The 13,629-nt window shown below is 35.0% G+C and overlaps 1 long non-coding RNA gene across 1 annotated transcript; it reads left to right on the top strand.

The window, feature by feature from the left end:
• The first annotated feature begins 248 nt into the window (after positions 1 to 248).
• LOC122846405 lies at positions 249 to 9,207 on the top strand. The gene is made up of 3 exons (XR_006373232.1): positions 249 to 514; positions 6,597 to 6,640; positions 8,324 to 9,207. It is a non-coding gene; the product is annotated as an uncharacterized LOC122846405 (long non-coding RNA).
• Positions 9,208 to 13,629: the final 4,422 nt, after the last annotated feature.

Consider the following 13,629-nt stretch of genomic DNA (forward strand, 5'->3'; position numbering starts at 1 on the left):
AAAAAAACTTAATCTCTGACATAACTCTGAATATGTGTAAATAAATACCCTCTCTTTACAATTATAGATTTTTTTAATTATTATTATTATTCATTTAAAAATTAAGTATTCTTTTCTGCCGCTGTATATTGTCCCAACCGTGTGCCTTTTTCCAACTCTTCTTTGGGAACGGTGTGTCCAAAAAAAAAAAAAGAAAGAAAGAAAGATATGCCTCGGCCCAGAGCTCTAACATTATGTAAATGAGGCAAACCTCTCAACCTTGTGGATTACTGAGTCAGAGAGCAAGACCCTGTTGTCCGCAAACCCCCCTTCACATCAGGATCCCATAAAAATCTGGAGCTCGGTGGCTGCAAGCAACGGTTAGAACAGCTTAGACCCAAAATTAATTGATTAATTGTCATTGTTATTATTATTATTATTAAATCTATGTCAACTTGAAAAAAAAAAAAAAAAAAAAAAAATAGGAATAAGATGCGAAGAACGCAGCAGGAGGCAAACGTGGAACCGCGACAAGGTTGGTCAATTCCTGGGATTTTTTGTTTTGTTTGTTTGTTTTTTCTTTTACAAATGAAACTGTTTTCCTTGTAATTATTTTTGGAAATATTTATGTTACTTGATCCAGTGTGTATTGCCATAAGGTGGACTCTATTTGCACTACCTCCATGTTAAACATGAGCCTGTTGAGGATAAGAGTTAAAGAAACATTGTGAAGAGAAAACGCGTTTTGGTCTCCTTTTGTTTTGGCAGTAACGTTAAGATCGCTGTAAAATTTTTTTACTCCCGCTAAATGTATCTCCGTTAAAAGTTATTGGAGATAATACCTCATACTCATTGCTGCAAGAATTGAAATATATTTGCAGCTCATTTAACAATGAGACGTTCCATATGTTTGAAATTACTTTCTAAAAAAAAAAAAATCAACATTTGTACGTTTATTGTGCAAATCAAGGGATTTTAATTCACATCAGCGACACTATTACTTTTCCACCTGTAAGTCTTTTATCTTGGCCGTTTAGCAGTTGTTTACAAGAACCTAATAACAAACCATGAATATCACTAGTTCATATCCCCCTGACAACCTTTTTCCAATACCGTCACTCCTCCCTTAGCTCAAAGCAGCAGATGTATCCAGGCGGCCTGGCTCCTGAAGTGCTTTTTTCCATCTCGTTGATGCGAGTTCAATACCCTGAGAGATGCGTGGAGATGGCTGAAGGGCCAGGGTCCTGACCCGCCAACTCAATCACACACCGGCCGAGGACAGAGTTCAGGAAACTGCAGAATTTATTTATACTTAGAGCTCCGAACGTCTCCAGTCGAAGTCGCATGTTTTGCAGTCTTCTCTATGACTGAGTTGTAATTTTCATACAGACAGAAAATAGGTGACAGTAAAGATAGTTTATAGTACTTCATCTTTTATTTGTTGTTGTTTGTTGGTTCTAAATGATTTAGGAATTCGATAAACGTGAATACATGTAAGCCTTTCCGTTTGTGATTTGCGCACAATCAGTTTCCTTAGATTTTATTTATTTATTGATTTATTTATCATTTTTGCAAGTGAATCTATAGAGAAATGTAACCGAATGTAGTCTTTTAGTGTGCAGCTTGGTATTTCCAGCGTTTTTGAGGTCTAGAAAAGCGCACGCGATGTCAGAACAACAAATGCATGAAATTTAAGACATAAACGTTAATGTATGATGCTTAAAAATCTCATTTTGGCTTAAATTCCTGCAGAACAATTAGAACATAGATCTGAAACAATAAAATGATTCAGTAAATGATTGAAGACAAGGTGATTTCGATTACAAATAAACATGACCGGCAGTCCTCCACCTTTCCACTAAATACTGATACATTCAATGATAAAGATACATAATACAATTTTTTGTTTGTTTGTTTTGCTTTTGTTTTTGTTTTGTGACGGGAAAGAAAAAAATAAGAATCTAAATTCGAATATTGGCACTCACGACCAGATTACTTCATATCATCTTATTTGAGATTCCGGTCTCTCGTGTCTGGCCTGTGAGTCTCATTTGTTGCAGAGATTTATGGAGGAAATTCCACACCTGCGGCCATTGTTGCACCATTTAGATCAAATACTTTCTCTCCTCTTAAATCGCGGCGCAGTGCGAGAGTAAAAAGCGGGCAGGTGCATATCTTTCAGCCGCTCTACTTGAAACGTTGCGGCTTCTCTGGTAAGTAGGTTAAAGGTCCTCCCAAGTGGAGAAAGTATGTGACAGACCTCTTGAAGGCCTTATTCTTCTGCAGGAGTTTGCATTCATTCACAATTAATGTGGCTTGATGAACGAAATGATGCTAATAGAGGTCCGAAAAGAAAAAAAGAAAAAGAAAGAAAGAAAGAAAACAGAATATGGGCTTTAATAGGATGCGGAGACATATTCTTGCAGCTGGGGAAAACGGCGAACGGAAGAATTAAATGTATTGTAATGGGATTAAAGTGCTAGCGTTTTTTTTCCCTTCTAGAATCAAAGCAGTTCATTTAGTGTGGTGGAGATAAGGGAAATATAAAGAAATCACAATTTCTACATCTTTAATTTCTCAATGTCTCAAAGAGAGCTCGCTTTTTACACGGTCTCTAAATATGCACAATGGTGATGAAAGAAATAATTCTTTCAAATTTGTAAAAGTTAACAATTTATTTTATATATTTCACAGAATAGCAACAGAAGTTAAAAATTAAGAACATGGTTTCCTGCATCATTACAGACACGTAAGGCTTTTCTAACTTAAAAAAAAATACATGAAGATAGGTTTATATACATTATAACAACACATCAGACACTCTAAGAGGCTAGATGTATATTTTTTGATAAAATAACTTCTCAAGGCTTTAACAAAATTAGAACTTTTCTCAGACATTTGTTGTCTGTGTATTTGTGATTCATTAAGCCTCCATATTTTTTGATTACGATATCTATATGGGCACCAAAGCCAAAGGAATCAATTATTATACAAATAACCCTGAGAGAACCCAAAGATGTAGAAAAAACATAAAAAAATAATCTTATGAAACAAGAAGGAGTTTGTAAAAATTAAATCAATGTTTAAAAATTTAATTTTCTCCCAAATATCTACTGTATGATTCTCTAAAAAAGTTAAATTAAAAGACTTCGTGTGCTTCAAAGTGAGTCCTTTCTCTGCACTCTGTGCACAAAACAATGAAGGTAAAATTTGCGTCAGTGTGAATAATGAATTTCAGCTTCTCAAACCTAATCTTCCATTGAGTTCACCCAAACCGAAACTGCATTTCATCCTTGGGGATCCTCAAAGGTTTTCAGGTGTCTTTTGTGAGATGTACTACATTAACAGTCAAAACTCTCTAGAAATAATAATAATAATAATAATAATAATAATAATAATAATAATAATAATAATAATAATAATAATAATAATAATAATAATAAAAAAAAACTATGGTTATTATTGCGAGAAAAAAGCAAAGAAAATGCTGCTTCTGAAACTTTCAAATCCACATGTTTCCATGAGTGCCAGTGTCCTCCGTGCTGTTTCAAGTGGCAACATTTTAGCATAGCTGCTCTCTTTTGTAACAACAATTAAAAAAATAAAAAAATAAAAAAAATACACATGCAGGCACAGCAGCAGATCAATGCAGATCACCAAATGTACTGTAGAACAAAGCAGGATGGTGTACTTGGACTGGGTGCTTGGTTCCAAGGGTACCTGGTTCAGTCCACTTCTCTGCTGCATTAATTGTGGCAGCAGTAAGGGCAGGTAAACAAAGCTGTTAGAGAGTATAGTTGTGACTCAAACACGGCTCGCTCTAGCTTTGTCACCCAACTACTCGTATATCCAAATGCATCTGCCAATCTTTCTCTCGTCTTTTTTTTTTTTTCTCCCTTGAATGCAGTCTGTTGTTGAGTTACAATAAAACCCACTTTGATGTCTGGAAGCAATGTTACAGAACAGAATTGAAGCTAAAAAAAAGCAAAAGCAAAACTCATAAGGTTGTTTGTTTATGAACATTTAATGCTGTTCACATTGCAAAAACAATGTTTAAGGGTTTCCAGAAACTGTGAATGGAATAAACAAATAAAAATAAAAAAAGATATACCTCATCAGCTGTTTTCAGTCTTTACTCATATTGTACACCATATTGATTATAGTGCATAAAGAGGATATTGTACCAAGTTTATGCCTCTTTTCTTGTCTTTAACAACAATAACTATATTGGCCAAACCTATACAAGTTTTCTGCATCCCCTCTTTGACATCCATAAACATCCTATGAGAGTTCTACATAAAATAGAATTGTTTTGTGATAACACAATACCTTATTCTTTCAATTCAGATGTTACATTTCTTTGATGTAGTAGGTCTTCATACTACACAACTTCTATATACGTTAAATAAAAATCATATTACCTACCAATATTTGTAAGTTCTTTACACAAAGACAGTGACATTATAATATGAGGGACTGTGAAAATTTTAAAATCCAAGCAGTGAGAACTGCTAGGAAAAGTTTGTGTATGTCTGTTGTGTTAAACTTTGGAACCGGCTGTTTCACAGCTCAAGCAATGTTCAAAATTGATCCCTTTAAATGAAGATATAAATAAATGTTCTGGTCACATCACTTATAGGGTGTCTGACTGGGACGGCAATGTAAATTTGTTTATTGCAACATTAACTATATATTACATATAGTGATTACTTTTTGTACCTTGTTAATGTAAAATGCTATGTTGATATGACACTGAAGAAATAGTTACTAAACGGTACCAGCATACATGTAATTTATTTAGGAATGGAAATGAGGGGTGGAGGTAAATGTTTTTCTTCACTCCACTCCTTTCCAAGTTTAATATAAGTTATATTAATCTTAAATTTATTTTATTGTTTTGTTTTTTGTAGTACTGCATAGTTATTTATGTATATTTTTCTTACCAAATAAAAAGGTGTTACATAATATTGCACTGCATTTGATTTCTTACTTAAGCAGAAAAAGGGAATTATAGCATATTTAAATTCCACTTAAAGTCCAAGTTTGATGATTACTCTTTCGAACCTCTAATAGACTTAAGTTAGTAATTCAGTTTCAGCTTAACTGTATTTTTGCTCACTTATATGTTTAATCCTTTGACACATAGCTGTCCCTGCACTGAGCAGATATTCAAAGCTGTTTTCTTGTGTTCACAGGTGTTGATGATAAACTTGCATATGGTCCATTTCATTGGACTCTATAACCTGCACACTTCCAGGCCATTAGTGCAAGATTACAACAAAATGTGTTTTGTTTTTCATCAATCAGCCATGAATACAGAAACCCTCAGTAATATCTTCTCAGGCCATCTACTATCGGACACGTGTCAATTAATGTGGACATCATGCTTCAGTGACTAAATTATGCCTTCATTTACTGGCTGTATTTCTCCTTGAAATATTCCAGCAGCACTGCAAAAAGATGGACTTTTTTAGACTGTAAATTGCACTACTTCTAAAAAAACCCCTTTAATTTTCCAGATTGATTTTATGTGAATTATGATTATTTTTATGTTATAAGACTCACGTCGATGCGGTCATATTCAATAAATGAGAGTCAGAGCGTCAGTGAGGCCCGTTTGTCAGATCAAAAGTACCTCTTAAAAATAACAATCTCTGAGCAGGTATTAAACATACTTTCTAAGCACCGATCTCCGTATTAAAACTATTTTTATTGGTCTGGTATAGTTTTCTAATCTTAAATTGCATGTTTTCATTGGTATTAAGTGGAGAAATCATTATTTTTAAAACAAGGAAAGGCTTGAAAACATCCGTTTTTGCATTTAACCCATATAATGAATTTCACTTAGTGAATTGAGTTGATAAAATAACTGAAGGTTTCAACAATATTTTAATTTACTGAATATGATGGGAGATGGAATGATGGCAGTTCATCTATGCCAGGAGGGCATAGATGAGGGTAGTGGAGATAAGTCTCTCAGAAAAGGAATATATTTGTTATTAATTTGTGTCACAAATATTCTCCTGTCAAGCCACATTATGTTCATGTGAGTGAAGATAACTCCTAGAAAAGTCCATGTTTTCTTTAACTTTTCTTTTCTTTTCTTGCTTTTTCTTATAGAGAAATATATTTAAGGGTTTTTGCCATTGGTAACGTCTACCATCACATTGTTGTAGCTGCAGATATTCTATCATACAACACAGTATTTAGATCCAAAATGCACGCAAATAACCGCAATTGCTGCCGACCCCACCCCCCATGCTAACACTCTGGAGATGTATCTTCTACTCCAAAGTATCAGAGCTCTCTGAGTGCTGCACATGGAGACAGAAACTTTCTAAATCGTGAAGCTGCACATCAATGAGATGTTTTTACCTGCCTGTTTGTCCCCCACTTTGGGATCCTTTTATTCAGAAGGCTGCCTGATAGCCCATCATTATTTAGATGAAGTCACATAAACACATCGCAAAGCTACTTCAGATCTGGACAGATCCGAGACCACACCATGTGGGAGCGTTTTAAATTCATAACTAAATCAGTCTTTTTTTTTAAGCTGTATGAAAAATACTAAATTGGCTTTTCTCTTTTTTCTAGTAAGTTAATTCTGTTTGTTTCAGCTGCTGAACACAAAAGTCTTCATCATAAAAGGAATTCGGAGAAGGTAACTGCACTTACACAACTTTTTATAAATATATTTAAACAAAAGGAAATATTACACTTTTTCACAGTTTATCACAGCATATACCTTTTTATCACAATTTCAGCAGGTATAGTTTTGGCAAAAATACATAAGAATTTTGGTGAAATTTGAATTTGTTTGCAAGTACTAATGACGTTGTTGCTATGAGCTATTTTATTAATTCAAAGATGGTAGACAAATACATAAAATATTGTTTGTAAAATATAATTGCAGCAAAATGAAATTTCTTTTCAGTAATTAAAAGCGGAAATAAAATTATTTCCAAAGCATTTTTGTCTGAGGGAGACATTTAGGGTGCCAATGTTGACTTTAACAAACATAAAGAGTAAAATGCCTCTCAGAAATGTCTGCATACACTATATTGTTTAAAGCTTTACAGCTTTAAGCAACATGATATCGCCTGTCTTGCACACAATACATGCAGACATTACAACAATGGAAATGTATATACATGTACAAGAAATACATAAGAATTTTGAAGATGTTTGCATGTGTGTGTGTGTAGAGGTGTGGGGGTATGTGTGCAGGTGTGTATGTTTTTGAAAAAAAAAAATATTAACGGAACAAAACACAGAAAAAAGGAAAGAAGTAAAAGCATTTTATTGTTTCTCCTCACAAGAATGCATGCTATGGATGCTAAATGTTACATATTAATGTTTCAATATGGAGCAAGTCGAAAATCTGTACGAAAAGGAGCATGAGTTATTTTTGTCACAGGAAGAAAATACATTTATGTTTATTGAAGATAAAGATTCTTATTTTTTTTTATTTCTCCCAACTAGTTAAAAATACATTAGTAATCAACTGGATAATGTTAAATATGCACAAGTCCCCAAATTTCCTTGAGTCAATAAATCCTTGTGTGTAAATTGCACTTCAGCCAAGACAGCATGCTAAAATTATACTGTATGTGTAATAAAACCATGTGGGGGAAAAAAAAATAAAAAACTGAAACAGGAAATACTCTGTTTTAGTTACCCAGTTTGTTTTGCACAAACTGGAAACAAACTGGGGGTGAAGGGGAGTCCCTATTTAAGATATGAGAAATAAATCATTTTATTATGTCAATACAAATCACTTTTCACATTTAGCTTGAGTCAACATTTTAACCTTTCTTGTGTTTTTTTGATGTCAATGCAATAACACCTAATGTTTACCAAAAAACAAAAATATGCCATATCCTGTTTATTTATTACAATGATAATAATGTGTATTTTTTTTTTCTAGGTGACAAATCACAATTTATGTAAACTCAAAATTTGTCAAATAGGTATTTTTTAACACCAAACTTGGGCTCATATAGAAAAGATACACTAGTTCGCAGTCAATCAAAATCTTGTATTTTTAGTTTAGCATCACATCTTCCAGGAACTTTGAACTTGAAATTGCAAATTACAACTACGCTAAAATAAAAAAAATGCTGAGGTTCACTTGACATATTGCGAAATTCTTCATTGCTTTTGTGCATGACCTGCTACTTTGTGATAGAATAGAGTAGATTTTTTTTTCCCCTCACTGGCAGATTTTGTACGAGTTTGGGGATATATTACCTTATAAAACTAAACTCTGTTGTAGTTTGTGACTGACAACAAGAAGTCTGATGTGTCTCTCTTTCATTGTTTGTTCTCTCTCGTCTCATTCCAGAGGCTCCCTTTATGCAGTATTATGTCAGCCTTCCTTGCCCGACTGCTTCCAAGCACGCTTGATGTCACATTGTCCACCTGATCATTTCGCTACCTGCTCTCCTGCTTAAGGCTGCCCTTTCGCTGCTCCACCACTCGAGATGCTTGGTTGACTCCTCTGAAACCATCATGTCGTTGTGTGCTAGAACCCAGCAGGCTGTTCTTCTTCTCTCCTGTCAACTGTGAGCGCAGGCAAGGACTCCTCTACTCATATGATGATTTCATATGAGCGTGCCAGTGTTTACGCTTGTTTTTGTCAGTGTTGCTTGCATTTTAAAAAGGGCAATGCAGCTGCAAAGCGAAATTAATTTAACTTGTGCAGCTTTTTAAAAATAAGCTAATGTCTTGCGCAGCTGCAGCCATTACTACCTATCATGTTTATGAGTGCCTTTGTAGATAGGCGCCAGCCCCCTTGACCCTTCAAGGATAAATGGTTAGACAATGGCTAGATGGATGCATGTTTGTGAATAAATTGAAAACGTTTTTGTTTTTTACATGTAATTCTGTGGTATTACAAATATTAAATTTAAGTATTTTACTTAATGTTTTTGGATAGTACAACTTCTACTATTTAGTTATTGCTATTATGTAGATTCTGTCTCATTTGTACCATTTCTGTATCACCTTCAGGTGGGAAAATAACATGTAATTGGTTGACTGACTTTTTTTCCACATACAGTGTCTTGCAAAAATGTTCATAATCCTCAAACATTTAGTCACATTTCAGCTCCAGAGTACTTTAATAGGATTGTATGTTCTGCACCACTGCAAAGTAGTGCATCATTTTGAAGTGGAATGAAAATTATTCATGGTTTTAAAAGATTTTTACAAATAAAAAAATGTGAAACTTGCTGCATACACTTGTATACAATCCTTTTGATTTGATGAGCCTAGATAAGATCCAGTGCAATCAACTGTCTTCAGAAGTCACAAAAGTAAATAAAAGGCCTCAGTGAAGGCCTCTTCAGTTGGCTGCACCACACAGGTGAACAAACAGCACGTGGTGAACAAGCAAACCCAGGGGATCAGTTAAGAGAACGAATTGTGCAGATATTTTAAGTGTTATGATACTTGAGTTTATGAAATGATATTTCACAACTTGTCAGCAGCTGCGTTTCTATTAAGCATAGAATTTTGCTAACTAAAATTATGAAAATAAATTCACTAAATGAAAACACACCAATTTTGAAAAAAACCCAACATATTTTTCAATAAAAAGTCGGGATGAGGTGTTTTTTTCAATTGAACTGAAGTAGATGTTGCAGAACTGCAATGGAAACACTTTTTTGCACTACACAATTTACCTGATCAACAAGCCAATGCCATTGTTGGAGAAAACCATAAAGAAGACAAGAAGATGTAGTCGTCTTCTTCATGGTTTGTTTCTGCTTTTTTGTTTGTTTGTTTGTTGTTGTTTTTTTCTTTTTTTTTTTGGAGAATGTGCAACTGGCTTCACCAGAGTTCTCACAGCATTGTGCACTTCATAAAAAGTTGTGTATTGTTTCAACATGTTAAATCCATACATCTTCTGTAAAATCGCGGATTACAATTTCTTAAAAACACACTGCATACACAGCTTCTCTCAAGTATTATGTGGTTGTCACTCCAGTGCCTGAATAAGTTGCCTCTGATGGCTGATAGATTAAGAGCACTAGCATCATGGCTGAATAATAAATATCTCATGTAACTGTCTACATTTGTTGCTGCCATGATTTTTAATGACTTATTGTGTGAACAAGCTTATTCACACATGATTGGAATTTCATTTCTAATTTAATGAAAACACTGCAATTGCAAAATTTTGTTTTTTTTGACATTGGCAGAATATAGACAAAGATTTGTGCACATTTGTAATGGAAATGCAGCGACAGATCACTATTCATCCAGCATCCAAACATAAGAACCTAAAAAATCCAAGTAACTCTAGAGAGGACGGTAGCTGGGTGAATCTGTTGACTGGACAACTACTTGTCTCACACTACACAAGTTTGGCCTCAAGAAGGTGATAAGTAGAAGAAGTCTATTTGTTGAAGGAAGTCCCATTAATTTGCATGTAAAAAAATTTCCCTGGAAAAATCAGGACTGACTTATGACACCCTCCACTAATGCAACGGTGAATCATGGCAGTGGCAGCATCATGCTGTGGGGACGCTTTTGCTCAGCATAAACTCTGACAGGAATGCCTGTCATGAGGTAAATCATGGTAAATCATGGAAGAAAACTGTAACTTGCAAAGTGCAGTTACACTCCACTCCATCTCTACCAACTTTATTCTTTAGATCAATGCCGCTGTTCTGGGAGACACACTGCCAAACGGATCTGGATGTTGGACCCTCTGTTTGAGCCTTTAAAAGCTATACACCTTCTCTGTATATAAGAAAATGTCCAGGAGTTTTCATTACTTTTTCAAGGAGTAGTTTTGGAGTTTCAAGGAGTGCCTGTCTAAAGTACATTTGTTTTGTGCTTAAACAAATGAATGAGTAACATATTTCCAACAAAATTCAAATGTCTTCTATAAATGTTTGGTATTTAATCCATCAGATAGCCTGTCTTTATTTGCACTCTGCAGAAACAACTAAGATAGCAGCAAGTGGTTTGCAGCAGGGAAGAAAGGTGAAGACACAATAAATAGAAAAAAACAACCAAACAACAGTGACTGGTAAACAGTGAAGACTTGCTAAACTGAGGAAATGTGCATTGTTAAAGACATTTACAATATTGTAAATTTGTTTACAATATTGGGTAAACATTATATTGTAGACATGATCTGTTAAAAGTTCTAAAATTATGATATTTCTTAAACCAAAACTACAAAGAAAAACGTCTTCAAAACTGATAAGTATGATAAACTAAAAATCTACTTAGAAGTTAAAGTGCCAATGAAATTGCAGAAAAAAATTTCACATAAAGTTTGAAATGAAAGTTAACAATACCAATTAATGCAATTTCATTAAATGCTTTTCTGCAGAAGCAAAATGATTTCTTGGCACCAATTATCATGCTTTGTAAAAGACCTATAAATACGTCGATGTGTCTCTGCTGACAGCATGGTCCTACTAAACAATTTATACATTTTTCAACAGGGGATTGAATAGTATTACTCTGACCTTAATACTTAAGGCACCAAAATAATTAAACAGTTCTCGCATTGATGTAAATGCGTGATGAAAATTGCATCACTTTGTTCGCAACACAAGGCCTGGTCAAACTATTTCAACAGCTCTTTGTACAAAGAGTTGTCTGATTGAGCAAAAGCTTGCTGCTGTGCTCTATGCGGTATGCGCTTTGACAGGAGCGTTATTTCTCTTCTGCGAGTCCGATTCCACTATCCAGGTTTTGCATTGGCAAGACACAAATGTTTTTGAGGAATGTTTATATGACTCGTTGAGGTACGTTTGTATGGTTCTTCATCAAATAACTCCTAAGAAAATATGATTGGTGGATGGTTAATACCTGCTGGAGGGAAAGTGTGATGTCATTTTTCATGCAAGAAAAGTGTGGCACTCTCTGCTTGACCATTTTGTAAAAGCAAATGCAGAGAATGCAGAGAGGGAAATCTCTCGGAGATAGTGGCATGATGTGAGGGAGGGGGTGTGTCCCAGGTAGACTATGCTGTTGTGTGAAAATGGTTCACAACCATGTAACTACGTGTTCACTGTTCATTTTCTGATGAACTATGTTGGGATCTGAGTGATTGAGAAATTTTTCTCAGCATGGAGATGGAAAGCAGAGGGACACACTGCGCTGTAATTCCTACAGCACTGCATGTGAACTTATGGAGATTGTGTTATGTTCCCATTTCTACTTTTGTGTTTCCTGCAGTGTTTTCCTTTTTGGATCACGATGGCATGGCTGGTCGGCAAATTGCTGTAAAAGTGTATATGCAAATCTTCTCCAGTCTATTGTCATTGATTTTCTACAATTACAATTTACAATACTTGGTATCTAAACTTTTGCCATAGTTTATAATAGAACATCTCTCCAGAGTTTATCCGTCCATTCATTATTGAACACGTGTATCCATGCTGGGTCTTATGTCCAGAGGGTGAGAGATGAACTACACCCTGCACAGGTCACCAGTCCATCACAGATCCTTCTAGAATACCCAGTTATGTTTATAATATGACAAAGAAATTTGACTATCTTATCCTTACACAGAAACAAGGACTTGGCGTTTTAAGGCACTGACACATTCATTGACACAGATGTTCACTTTTGAGAGTTGAGCTAATAATTTAGAGGAAGAGACTGGCTTTTGCAGCTGGTCCATGCTCTTTTGCAGTTAATACAAACTGTTTTGAGAAATACACTTACCGTTTTGCAAATGTCAAGGACTGTTCAAGAAATTCATCAACATGACTGAGAAAAACTGTAACATTAACAACCATCTTGTTCGTCTCTACACTTCTATCTTCATTAAAACCAGATCCAATAGTTTAGGACTTTAACAAAGTCCACGCAAGCAAACATGCCTCTATGGCACTGATCGAAAAGGATGTCACGATGCTAAGGATGCTAAGGATGCTAAGGATGCTAAGGATGTCACAATCGTGACATCCTTTTCACTGATTGCAAAGAATGTCACGATGCTAAATTGAGAACAATGTACTTCCCAAGTGCCACAGCCATATTAGCTTTGGACAAAGAGGAGCAGTAAAGTCTATTTGACTCTTTAGTGAATGAGTTGGATGCTACTCTGAACACTGCTGCTTTGTTGTCTGCCAGAGTGACTCATGATGTGATGATCATCACCTTATGAACAGTTTTTATAAATTCCACTTGGTAATCCCCAAAGGAATGCCAAGAAATGTCAGCACTGGACAGGAGCTTGAAAACAACAGGAATTTACTGTAGAAAATGTGACCAAAGTCACTGCTATATGCTCTCATTTCATTGATGGAAGGAGGCCAACTGACTTTTGAGATCCAATTATAGGGACTCTAATGCTGTTACATGGTGCTATTTTAATTCAAAAATGTTTACATAATTCCAATAGTTTTCCCAACATTTTTCCTAAGTAATAAGCTTAGGAAAAAGCAATTACATTTTTTAAAAAATCAGGTTATTTTTCACTTTGTTGGTTTTCCCTTTATTTGAGGCTAAAAGATATCAAGCTATGTACAAAAAGGAAGGACGCATTTATTTTTCAAAGGCACAATTCAACAAATAGTTCAAAGATTTTCATCAATATTTGAGCTAAGAACAGCACACCTGCAGCCATTATGTCAATACAGAAGAGTTCTCTTGCATCAGAAGCTGAAAGATGAC

Source organism: Gambusia affinis, linkage group LG16 (genome assembly GCF_019740435.1).
Source record: "Gambusia affinis linkage group LG16, SWU_Gaff_1.0, whole genome shotgun sequence".
In the NCBI taxonomy this organism is placed as follows: Eukaryota; Metazoa; Chordata; class Actinopteri; order Cyprinodontiformes; family Poeciliidae; genus Gambusia; species Gambusia affinis.